Here is a 13,761-nt window from a genome sequence, read left to right as displayed (position 1 = left end):
GTGTAGCCCATCACAGGAAATGCCCACTGCTTTCCCTGCACCCTCCTGGCCAAGACAAACACGATTCCCACACTGGCAGGAGAAAGGGGCATCATTTGTTGCATCAAAGGTAGAGGCAAGTGCAGGGTGCAGTGGACTCGGCAGCAGGCCTGGTTCTCGTGAGTAATGCCCCTGATGGGGAAGTGGGTGAGGAGTGCGGGGATCTGGAGGGCTTGTAGTTTGCTGTTGCTGGGCAGGGCTCTGAGGAAAGGGAGGAGGGAGAGAAAACAGAGCCCCGGGCAGCATTACTGAAGCCACCACGGGCTGTTGCTGTACCACAGCTCCAGCTCGCCAGAAAGCAAGTAGTACTCCTCAGAATGAACATTGCTGAGGCCCCCAGAGAGCTTGTATGTAAGCTCGCGTGTGCTCAAGTCCCAGGGATGCAGCTCTGTGGAAATACCTACATCCAACCCCACTCGTGTGTGATTCCTTCCCATTTATGAAATGCTTCCTCTTATAACTTTCTGATTCTCACAACAATCCTGGAAGGCCAGTCAAGCCAGTTTTTAGCAACCCATTTTATAGAGGAGAAAACTGGAGTCCTGAAACGTGTACTAACTTATCACCGAGTCCGGATTTGGAAGTGGTAGAGCTGGGAGTGGAGCACACGTGTGCTGACTTGGGGTTGTTTGTCTTGTGCACTTTTTGGCTTTGCGTCTGCAGTGATTTGGAGGTGGCCTTACCAAGTCTGTGATGCTGCCAGGCCCTCCAGTGCAGCATCCCTTCACCCCGCCCTGCTGGGCAAGTGCTCCACCCGACGACTTTTGTGTCTTGGCTACTTTGGTGAGAGACTGTGGTTTGGCTGATGTGTGAACTTGAGCTCCTGCCTTTGCTCTAGGCATTGTGTGTATTTAATCATGTTGGATGGAATTTACTTTGGTCCAAGTTCAGGCCATTCACTTTCTTCCTCTCATTGTTGCTTTCATTTTTACTCACGCTCCATGCAAGTGACTTGTCTTCTCTTAGGCCTCAAGTACACACTTCCCTCCCCTTGTTACCGAGTCCAAGATTGAGTGCTTGCCTCACGACAGGCTGATAAATCGAGAGATGAGCTGTTGAGGCAAGGAATAGCAACTTTATTTGGAAAGCCCGCAGACTGAGAAGATGGTGGACTAGTGTCCCAAAGAACCATTTTGCCCAAGTTTGGATGTTAGTTTCTTTTCTAGAAAAAAAGAGGAGGTGGTGAGGACGTCAAGTAAAAAGGCAGTAAGTTGTCATAAATATTTTTTGGTTCTGGCCAGACTCTGGAGGGGCTGTGTTAATTACTTCTTTCCTGCAGCCTTTCACAGGTGGGCCTGGTCAGGATGTTTCCCGTGTGCTAAACAAAGGTATTTCAGCTTAACACGCAGGCATGGGAGATGGGGTTCCTGGAGATGCTCCACTGTGTATACTTGAAGCTATAGGCACCATCCCTTTAGTGAGTAACTTGTAGCAAAAGCAATAGAATACAAAGGTTAAAGAGAAAGAAACAGATCCAGTACGGAGTCAGATTTGTTCTTCCTGATTACACCCTCACCAACCCCGACAGCCAGAGAAGATGCTCTCCTTCTTCCCCTTGGAAGGGCCTTTGCTTGTGGGACAGACTGTTGCCTTGGGAAAAGAAGCCAGAGTTCTCCTAGCTTCTTGGCTCTTTTCCTTCTTTAACCTGAACATTTGCTTTACTCTTCCTTTCTCTGGCTCAGGTTTTCCAAGGTTCCCTTCTGGACTGTCTTGAGACTTCCCTGGTATAGACTGCCTGAAGTTTTCCTGCTGCCTCTGGACACTTTCCCATTTAATTTTTTAAACTAAGAATTATAATAACTGCTTGTTCTGGGTAAAAAAGGAAACTAGGAGCCAACATTCATAACGTGCAGCTCCCTTCTGAGCTCAAGAGGTTGCCAGGGGCCCGACTGCGTGACGCTTGCATGTCCTGGTGCGTCCAGGTTTGCAGAATGTGTTCACGTGATTGCCACAGCAATGAGATGAAGCTGGCAGAGAAGGAACTATCACATCTGTTTTACAGAGGATAACAGAGTCAAGTGTCATCTGACTTCATGTTTTGGCCTTAAACCTGTGTATCTGGATTTTGCATAAGAAAACCCATTGTTTTAGAGTAGAGTATAAAAAAGTTCAAATATAGAGCCCAGGTTAATACTGGGTGTTGTCTCAGTCTGCTTGGGCTACCATAACCAAATAGCACAGACCGGATGGCTTAAACAACAGAAATTCTAGGGAATAATTAAACTCAAGGTGTGGTCTAAGGTGGTTTATGAATGGTCTTCTGCAAAGTGCTCCAGAAAGAAGTGGTGACACAAGTGACTGAGTTTGAGGTGAATGTGTAGTGAGGTCAGAGTCAAGAATGACAATGAGCGTCTAAAGGCAGTATTAAAATTTGGAAGTGGAAACGGTAGGATTCTGCACACAAGCAGAGCTTGAAAATACAGCACAGCTTCTACCCCGGAAGACTGCAGAAAAGTGGGAGCCTCTGCGAGAGTGGAGAGTGGAGTTTCCTTCTCTGCAAGGATAGCAGAGGACATAGAGGGCGGGGAACCTCTTTGAATAATAAAAATGTTGGTTTACCATCAAATGAGGAATGACAGCTGAGGGTAGGTCTTAAGAAGGAGGGGAATAGTGGGAACTTGGGCTGGAGGAGCAGAGTGGGGAAGGGGATAGATGATTAGAGGGTTTTGCAATGTTGATAATGTCCAAGGATGGTAGTGGGGTTGCTGGAACTCGGATGCAAGGTGGGTTAACGTTGATGCCACAAGCCTGGTTGTTCTCCATGCATAGGGCCCTTTGCTGTTCTTTGTCCTTCTGTGGGCAAAAGTGAAGTCGACGGGGACACAGGGAACTCTGGGACTTTTGTTTCCTCCTAAGGGAGTAATTTTCCACTCTAATCTAAACAAGCAACTCTCCAGATAGGAATATCCACCAAGAGGTATTAAGTGTTAATCTGAAATTTTAATGCCATAAATACTTTAAACATGAAGCATTTCTCAACTGTTTGCCTTTGCTACACTCTATAAACTGAGGTCAGATAAAAATGTGCATCTGTGAAAATGGTTTTTTTGAAGAGTGTTTATCAATTATAATTTAAATTTATATAATGAGACTTTTCCCTTGAAAATATACATATTGTGGTTTTGTAAAAAGGAGGAAGAATTCTGTCAGTGTGAATAGAGGGCCTATATGGTCTAAGTTGGCGAAGCAGAACGGAACATTCTTCTTTGCTAAAGGATTAGGGAAGACTTGAAATAGTCATCAAAATGGTCAGATCAGGAATGTTTTTGTGCAATATACAAAACGTTCATTAGCTTACTCACCATGATTTTGACATCGTTTTCTCTCTGTCATTCAGACCTACTCCTATATCACCACGTGATGAGGAGTCACAAATTATTTGGGGAAAGCCCCAATTCTCTCACAACAGATAAGTGATTCCTCTCCAGGGAAACAGAGCTGAGGGTTCTTGAGCTAAAGATCAAACCCCTGAGTCCACATCTAGTTTGTTCATTCTGACCCCTGGGGGTCGGCTTCTGCAAATGCGTCTACACGCTGGGACAGTATACACGTGACTACACTTTGGCTGGCACTGCCTTTAAAAAGAACTTTCATTGAACTGGAGCAAGAATGTGGAGCCATTTATTACCAAACTGAAGAGAAAAGGGGTATTAAAAGGCACCTAAATGCAAAAGTGAGCTCATTGAAAAAATGAAACCAAACAAAGGACTCTGGAATTTACTGGCAATTATGATTCCCCAGAAAAGGATGTATTATATATAGGGTGGTTAGGGAAGGCTCTATGATGAGGTGACTATGTCTCAGCTTTTCAAAGCAGAAAAAAATGATAACCCAATGGCCAGTAAGGTGTTAGTTGATTGGCCTAAGATGTCGCCTGACACTAGAGTATTTTATTCAATACTTGACACAAAGTGCATTGGGATAATCCATTTGCTCACTACATGTGGCTGGAAAGCAGGCAGGGGGTGAATATGTGTGAGACGTAGAGGAGGATTCTTGAAGAAGACGGGCTTTGAGCTGAGCTTTAGGGAATCAGTAAGGTTTTGACAGAAAGACAAGGGAAAGAATGACATTCCAGGCTGAGGGAATGACTTGAACAAAAGCCCAGAGGTACTGGAGTACTTACTGTCTTACTGTGCTTATTGCAGTTAGGTACAACAGACTGTGTTAGTTTTTTTATTACTGAGGGAAGAAGAAATAGGGCATCATTCTCAGTCCGGAAAACACACAGCACCTGAGGTATCTCAAAAGGAGAAAATTTAATGCAGAAAATTGGTTACATGGCCAAAGGAAGAGCTAAGAAGTCCAAAAGAGGTGGTGAGATAGCTCCAAGTTTAGCAACAGCAGGAAGCTGCTACCTCCAATCGGGCTGGAGGGACAAAGAGTGGTGTTACCAGAGCCTGGGATCTGGGACCATCTTGTGAGAGCAGCAACCAGAGCAGACGTGCCTACAGACGCTAGGTCCATGGAAGACCATGTCCCACGGCAGCTGGTGATACAGTCAGAGGATGATCTGAGGCCGCGAGAGAGGGAGAAATACCCTGGCTTCTTCCCAGCTCCTTCCAGGGCTCCTGCTGGCCAACTCCACCCAGAAGCTGAAGGGCAAGGGAGCTTGGGAAATGTAGTTTCCTGTGACAGAGCAAAGGGAGAAGGGCAGGGAGTGGATCTGAGAGCGGACAGGCAAATTATCCCCAAGGGGGTGAGGGGAGCAAAAGAGGAAGGGCAAGGCAGTTCTGATTATAGGAGATTATAGGCTGAAAGGGAGGGGTGGATGAGAAACAAATCATGGCAGCCTTTGGTGGGCTAAGGAGTTCGGGCTTTATTTTTTTCTCCAAAAGGAGCCACAGCAGGATTAAAAAAATGAATTTGTTTGAGTTTTTAAAATTATAAAAATAATATACATTCATTATAAAAATATTCTAACAGCACAGGAATGTGTAATATAAGAGTAAAAAGTAAAGGTTCTTGATTTCCTTTCTGAGTGCCTTTTTTCCCACCCACCACCCCTCTCCCCAGAGGTTAGGAGTTGGGGATGCTACACAGACACTCTTGAAGTGTATACAAATACTACCGCCACACACACACCACTACTACTAGTACTACTGCTACTTATAGATATAGGCATAATATGCCTCATTCATGTATTTTAATATGTATGTATTTTATGTACATATGAATACATAAATGGGGCATATTTATATTGCATATTTATATGCAATATTATAATGCATGTTTATATTGATATTGAAATGCTTAAATGGACTCATATTCAACATTCTCTTCTGTGATTTTGTTTTTTCCACTAAAAACACATCTTGGGCATTTTCTGTATCAGTAAAGGCAATATATACATCTACCCTTGGTTTTATTAATGACTGTATAGTATTCTACAGCACGGAATTTATTTAACCAGTGCCTTATTAACAGGCATTTAGACTGTTTCCAGTATTTTGTTCTTATAAACAATGTTGCAATGAACATCTTTCTACATACTCTTGTATTTTTGTCCAAGTCTGTAGAAATACAATTGCTGGGTAAAGGGGAAGGTACATTTCTAATTGAAAATATATGATCAAATTGCCCCCACTAGCAGTGAATCAAAGAGTTTCTCCCACCTTCTCAATGCTGATTGTTATAAATGAAGTCTTGGCTAATCTGATAACTTATGTTGATATTTAATTTTGTTTAAAATGTATATTTATTGAATTATAAAAAAATTAAATATTTTCCCTATATTTATTAGTCATTTGTATGCCCTTAGTGCATTTTTCTAGTGAAAGGTCAACTCCTTTCTTACTGATTTTTAAGAGCTCTTTGTATTTTATAGAAATTAGGCCTTAGACTTTCACTTGTGTTGCAAATATTTCTATTTGTCTTTTGACTTCATGATTTTTCCACCAAACATTTGCTTCTAACTTTCCCCCCAAACATTTGCTTTTAATTATAGTCAGTAGTTTTTTAATGCCTTCAGAATCTTTTTTCATCCTAGAAAAGCATCTCCCAATACTGTAAAAATATCCATATTTCCTTCTTACTTTCATTTTTTATATTTAAATCCTTGACGTATCTAGAATTTATTTTGATATAAGGGATGAGTTACAGATTTTATTTTACTTTTATCCACATAGCTGCTGAATTGTTCTAAAAATAATTATTAATGATTTATTAATAATATTTTTTCTTCACTAATTTGAAATGCCCTCTTTATCATACACTAAAATTCCATATATATTTGGGTCAATTTCAGGACAAATTTTTATCTGCCTCTTTCTACATGAATCCCATATCATTTTACTTAAAGCAGCTTTATTTTTTTTTAAATTTTCATATCTGGTAGGGCTAATCATCCCTCATTCCTTTCATTTTTCAGCTTATTACACATGTATTGCTACATATGTGTTCTCATGCAAGGTTTTCTGAATAGAAGACAACCACTCATAATGATGCTGCTGCTGATGATGACAATGCATTTATTGCATGCTTATTAAGTGCCAGAGCTTGTTCCAAGTGCTTTACTATTATTGATTAATCTCTGCTGTGTTGTGAATACCAATACTATTATCATTTCCATTATGGACATGAGAAGCCGAGAGGGTGGGGCCCTTATACCCTCCTCAATATTTCTTAGTTAAAAAATTTCAAGACAAGGATTCATCTTCATCAACTTTCCATGCCAGGATACCTCATGTGTCATTAGCCAAGCTATGGACTGGCTCATATTCAACCGTCTTCGGGTGAGGTCACAGTCTCTTGGAGCAAAGCAGAGCTCCTTAGCTTGGACTGTGGTGGGATAGGCATCATGGCTGATATATTTGGTACATCCTCTGAGTTACATCATTTGGGGAGTGCTTTCTCTTTTTGTTTGCTTTGTTTTTATTTGTATTTTATTGTCTGCTCTTGGAAAAGAAATCCATGCCTACTTAGGGATTTTGAATATGAGCAAATGAACTTTGATAAAACTTCTTGGGGGCAGAATCAACCTGCCTTATAGGAGACATAGGTGAATTCATATGGGATCAGGGTGTTTTGCCATGGCACAACTATTTAACAGTCTCACTAGAACTGCTGGGCAGTCAAACTTATTAGCGAGCTTTATCTGGTTGGCCTATCCAAGACTAAACTCTCAGGTTTAATAGTGGATACGATATTAGGTTGCAGCATTAGTAGTTGAAGCATTAGAGGAAAATGAGAAAATATAATGGATATGACACATGCTACAAATAGATGGCATTCACACCCAGAGTATTAAGAGCCTTTATAACCATCTTCTAAGAGAAAAGGTTTTTCTATAACTCTGCCAGAGAGAAACCTCACTGTTTGCTCTGAGAGAACATTCCATTAATTCTATGGTGCATAAAGGGAATTGGAGTTTTGCGTTTGTGAAAGTCTCAAATATTTATGCATGACATTGGTGGATATTAAGGTGTTAGTATTACCTGTGTTTTTGCAGGAACTATCTGAAGAACTATCCAACTGTTGAGGAATCTAAAAACACGTGGATCTTTTAAGCTCATAGAGAATTAAACAGTTTTCTACTAGAGTCTCTGGCTTACTTTGGAAAGCTTCCTCTGCTTTTCTGACTTATCGTGGTTTGTTCTGTCAGAGGATGCAAATCTCCCCATGAAAAGAGATCAAAGTGCTGGAGTATCAGAGGGCTTGAGTGTTGTTTTTAACCAGGACAGCAAGCCGGAGAAAATGATATATAATAGTGTGTAGAAGATCTCATATTGAGATGATTGTTTAATATTTGCATTTTATTCAAATTATTAGCAGCTACTGGGAATCAAACACGGAAGGAAAGCTGTAGGAAAATCATCAACTGAATACCCATGCTGATGGCTGACACTTGTCATGCTCTGCCTTGTATCCAAGTTATTTGTGCCCTTTATCCCCTCATTAGACTCTTAAAAGATCCTCGAGAGTTGTATCTAAGTCATCTTCTTAACCCCGTCAGAGACATAAAGTATTCAATAATCATGGTGCCGAAATGGAATTTCATTTAAAGACAAAAATTTCACAATTTTAAGGAAACTAGGATTCCATGAGCATAAGCATCTGAAAAAAAAAAGCACAAATTAAGGACAACATCATCTGGAGAAAGGGCTATCTTAGTGTGGCAAGCTCTTACTGCATTAGAATGAATTATAGTTATTCCATGACCCATTATCAAACTTTTCTAGTCGAGGAATGCCTCAGCAGAAACACTCTAGGACACCTTTGGAGACAATGAATATAAAGTATAACCTGAGGGCAGGCTACCATCTAAATATGCTGGGTAGAAGGAAAACTGATAGAACCTCAAATTAAAAGCCTCATATTAGTTTTTACCAGCCACTCTTCTCTTTCTCTTCTCTAAATTCTTAGAGAACTTGCCTCCCACAGGAAAAGGTATTTTTTCAGCCCCTTTCCTCACACTCACCAGTCACTGGTTTCAGATTTTCGGAAGACTGTGGTATCTTAAAATCTGCTGATACTAAAGGCATCTGGCAAAGAGAAGTTAATAACTTTAAATTAAGGCACTTAAAAGCACCCATGGAAAGAAGAAAAGGACCTTTTGAGTTTGGCAAAGCTGTAAAATAGTAATCAATATCATATCATTTTTTAAGATGATGCTGTTTCTAGTAGGTAATAATTTTCCTTTTGTATGCAGTTCATTTGCCACAGTATCCCTTGAAATTGATAGGGTCAGATCATCTCATTTTAGAAATAACAACAGGGAGAAGTGAAAGCAGAGAGCAAGTAACTCATTTGTACAGCATCACTCTTGTCCTAAATTATCAATAAGATGTGAGACTTTTGCTCAGCATTTGCAGTAAAGAACCAAGCCCAAGATGAGACCAATAGAACAGAGGCATAATATGTTAGTACCAGAGTCATAGTTCTAGAATAGAAAGAGATTAATGTTAGCCTAAAATCTAATGTGAGGTTGGCCTTAGGGAAGACTCCGTTGGTTCCTGGAGTTGCTGTCAGAACAGGAGTGGTTTATTGAGGCACCTCGTGGGTGCTTCTTTTCTTAAGGGCCAGTAAACAGAGCAGATTTTCATCTAGTGTCATTACACAGAGGTCACACCTGAAAACAAGATAGGTAAGCTGACTTAGTAAATTGTTGACTCTTCTGATCTTAAGTTTCAATGACAGGAGCGTTGATTTTCCTGGTATTATCTCCGATTTGCATTTATTTATTTATTTATTTATTTATTTATTTATTTGTTTATCTATTTTTATTGAAATATAGTTAATTTCCAATGTTGTGCCGGTCTCTGCTGTACAGCAAAGTGACTCAGTTACACACATACAAACATTCTCTTTGATTTACCGTTTTTAAATATAGAAGTTTTATTGAGATATAATTCACATACCATACAATTCACCCATTTAAAATATAACAACAGAGTTGTGTAACCACCATTGCAACCAATTTTAGTACAGTTTCATCACCTCAAAAGAAACCCCATAACCACGAATAGTCACTCCCCTACCACGCCCTGCCCCAGGCCTGGGTAACCACCAATCTACTTTCTGTCTCCATAGATTTGCCATATCTGGACATTTAACATAAATGAAATCATACAAGATGTGTCTTTTGTGACTGGCTTGTTTCACATAAACTTGGTATGATGTTTTCAAGGTTCATCCATGCTGTAGCATAAGAGTACTTTATTCTTTTCATTGCTGAATAGTATTCAGTTGTACACCACATTTTAATCCATTCATCAACTGGTGAATTTTGTGTTGTTTCTAATTTTTGCCTGTTATGAATAATGCTGTTATGACCATTTTGTACTAGTTTTTATGTGGACATAGTTTTCATTTCTCTTGATATATAAGTAAGAGTGGAATTGCTGGGTCATATAGGAACTTGATGTTTAATCTTTTGAGGAACCATCAGACTGTTTTGCAAAGCAGCTGTGCCATTTTACATTCCCACCAGTTGTGAATGAGGGTTTCAATTCCTCCACATCCTCACCAATGCTCATTACTCTCTTTTTGATTAACTGTCCTAGTGGGTAGGAAATGGTATTTCATTGAGTGTCTGATTTACATTTCCCTGATGGCTAATGATGTTGAGCATCTTTTCATGTGCTTATTGACTATTTCACATTTTCTTTAGAGAAATGTCTATTCATAACCTTTGCTCATTCTTAAATTGGACTCTTAATTCTAGTCCGTTGATCTATGTGACTATTCTTATGTCAGTATCACATGGTATGGATTACCATACCTTTGTAGTTAAGTTTTGAAATTGAGAAATGTTAAGTCCTCCAACATTGTTTCTCTTTTTTGAAATTGTTCTAGCTATTCTGAATCCCTTGCATTTCCATAATTAGAATCAGCTTGTCAATTTCTACAACAGAGCCAGCTGGGATTTTCCTGAACATTGTCTTGATTCTGTAGAACAGTTTGGGGAGTATTGCCACCTTAACAATGTTATATTCTGATCCATGAGCATGGATGCTTCTCCATTTATTTAGATATTCTTTAATTTCTTTTAATAATGTTTTTATCATTTTCAGAGTATAAGTTTTGCACTACTTGTTAAATTTATTCACAAGTGCTTTATTCCTTTGGATGTTATTATAAATCAAAATTTTTATTTATTTCTTTTTCAGGCTGTTTATTGCAAATGTATAGAAATACAATTGAATTTTGTACATTTAATTTACTTTTGCTCTAAGGTAAACTTATGCTGGTAGCAGAAAATAGCTGCAAGATATATTTTTTGTTCTAAGTAGATTATGCTAATGAAATAACACATTATAGCCCAAGCAGTGTCTTTGTATTATCCTAACGACTGAAATATGTCATCAAAAAGCAGATGCACAATGCAAAGTCATTTAAATATATGGTATTCATCCCATAGATGGTTTCTGACGCTCAAGTACCCCTGGAATAGGTGAATAGCATCATCTGTTTCTACAGGTACTTAATTTTCTCCAGCAACAGCTGATGATTAACTAAGGGCTGGCATCCTGATTCTCTTACTTCAAGCCTTGACTCTGATGTTAATTCCCCACAAGGCCCTTCCTGACCCATCTATGTATGGTTGTCCTCCTGCATTTCCTTGGTAACAAATCACCTTGTTTATTTCCTTAATGACACATTACAATCTGTAATTACCTCATTTGTTGACTTTTTATCTCTATCCTGCGATGCAGGTCCATGAGAACAGGAACTTGCCCTGTATTTGTTCACTGCAGAATCCCCAATGACTAACTCATACTAATTTTTGTTGCACAAGTGAATAACTGGACTTTCCAAGTGTAAAAGCATAACATAGACAACTACTAAACATACAAAGCAACAAACAAGTGGCCCTACATCACACTTGTATATGCTTCTGATGGACACCCAAAAGGATTGTAGAGATGTGGATGTGATGGGTCAGAAAGACTCGCTCATTAGCTAAATGCCTCACCTCCTTATATGAGCCTCACAGCTTGGCTTCAGAGTTGGTTTCCTACAACAACAACAAAAAAATCAGTTAATACATACCATGGATCTTTAGTGTTGCCCATTAGTAATTGAACTCATGGATGTTAGATCTGTTGGTGTCCATGGTGTATTTTGTGGTTATCTAAGGAAAGATCATAAGATGATTTTTTAAAAATCTGAATACATTTAGATCCTAGTAATTCTAGTTGTCACAATATCAGCCATTTGATTATTTAGTCCAATTAATTAGACATTCTGAAGTATTTGATTCTGTTCTGCAGTTTTTCTATCCAAAATTGTGTAAATTCAAAGTATTCTCAAGTCAATTGACATACTTGGTGAAGGCAAAATATTCCAAAAATTCAAAATATGCCCTACATATTTCACTGAGATAAATATAAAATTTTAAGAGAGTTCCAGGAAATTTGAGAAAAAGGGAATGCAGCTTTTAGTTATGAATCAATAGCATATTTCACTTGTGATTCGCAGAAACAGAGGATTGAACTTAGAGGGCAGGGCCGCTAAGAAAAAGATGAGCCTTTATTGAATTTTGCAGGTGAGCTGATGGTGGTTCTTGCTTACACAAATCCTATGTTAATTTGGGTTGCTGGCTCTATTTTCCTTCTAAGAAGAGCAAAGGCTAGGAAGGGTAACAATCATTCATCAGTGATAAACATTTGAAGAACTTGAGCTCTTGTGTTTTAGAATATTTGAAAAGCCAAGTTGCTGCAAGAAAGTTTTTCCTAAATACTACTTTATCCAGATTAATTAGGTGATGTGATTTTTTCCTAAATGTGAGCCAGGAAAAGATACAGGCAGGAGACTTACTCTGTCTCTGAAGGAATTGTCTGTTATTAATTCTGAATTCCACAGATTTTCCATGGATCCTGGCACAGACGTGTTTGATAATCACGTTGAAAGAGAAAGGACATTATCGTGAAAGTAAATTGGATACATTCAGCCTTGACCTCATGCCATCCTAAATGGTGAGGATGACTTCAAGTGGAAATGGGCATATTGTTTTGGAGGTCTTGCTTAGTAAGGGGTCTGGAGTAAGTGCTGTTCTGGCTAATATTTCTTTCTCTTGTCTCTCCAAGACTAGTCACTGTTACAGTTGTACTCCTGACCTATTGAATAGAGTCATGCAGTCTCTTCCATATCTTAGAATGATACCCTCTTTCCCTGTGTGATTTGCTTGCTTTTCATTTGTTCTATTGATGTTGGACATGGGGGAGGACCCTGAAACCAAGATACTGAGCTGATACCTTAAGATGTCAAGAGTTCCCAAAGAAGAAATAACATGGACCTCCCAAGATAAGCATCCCTAAATTAGAGGAAAAGGTTAAAGAGGCAGGCTGATTTCTTCCAGATAACAGCCCTGGTTGTTACGAAGGTGGGAAGGGGAGGAAACAGGAAGAGGACGGTGAAGTGCTGCCGTGGGAGGAGTTACTTCTATAAGTCTCCTGGTTCACATTATATCCCTTGGAGCCAAGTAGGAATCGTCCTCAACCTTACTCCTGTGGCACTTTGGGAATCAGGGTATCAATAATTTCCTAAAATTATGCAAAATCTGATAGGTTGGGTTTGTTTGTCTCTGTAACCCTACCCAAGAACTCTATAAGATCATAGCTATTGAAAAAGGTCCTGGAACTGACACTAAATATGAATGGCTCTTTTCCAGGCCTTTTTTTTTTTTTTTTTGTGGTACGCGGGCCTCTCACTGCTGCGGGCTCTCCCATTGCGGAGCACAGGCTCCGGATGCGCAGGCTCAGCGGCCATGGCTCACGGGCCCAGCTACTCTGCGGCATGTGGGATCTTCCCGGACTGGGGCACGAACCGGTGTCCCCTGCATTGGCAGGCGGACTCTCAACCACTGAGCCACCAGGGAAGCCCTTCCAGGCCATTTTAATCTAATCTGAACATGAGAGCATTGGGAATTCAGATTCAAATAACTAATGATAATCAGTGAGCTATCTCCTCTTGTTGCCTGAGGAATCCCCACCGCCCATTCTGATATACACTATAGGACTTCTTCCACTTCCCTTTGGTAAGCCAGAACTGGCAAATGCTTCAAAAGATGCCAAAAGCTACCTGGGAGAATCTTTCTTATAGAACCAGCCGGTAAAGAAAGACTTGATACTACGTAACCTTAAGCAAATAAGCCCGGTCTTTGCTCCTAGAGCTACAGCTGAGAAGTCCTGGACTTGACCCTTTAATAGATGGCCTGGGCAAGGGGTCAGGGGGAGAATTCCCAGGCTGCAGCACCTGCTTCTTGAGAAGGTGCATGTG

The sequence above is a fragment of the Kogia breviceps genome, chromosome 9, assembly GCF_026419965.1.
Source record: "Kogia breviceps isolate mKogBre1 chromosome 9, mKogBre1 haplotype 1, whole genome shotgun sequence".
Taxonomy (NCBI): Eukaryota; Metazoa; Chordata; class Mammalia; order Artiodactyla; family Physeteridae; genus Kogia; species Kogia breviceps.
Note: the sequence above shows the minus strand (reverse complement) of the source record.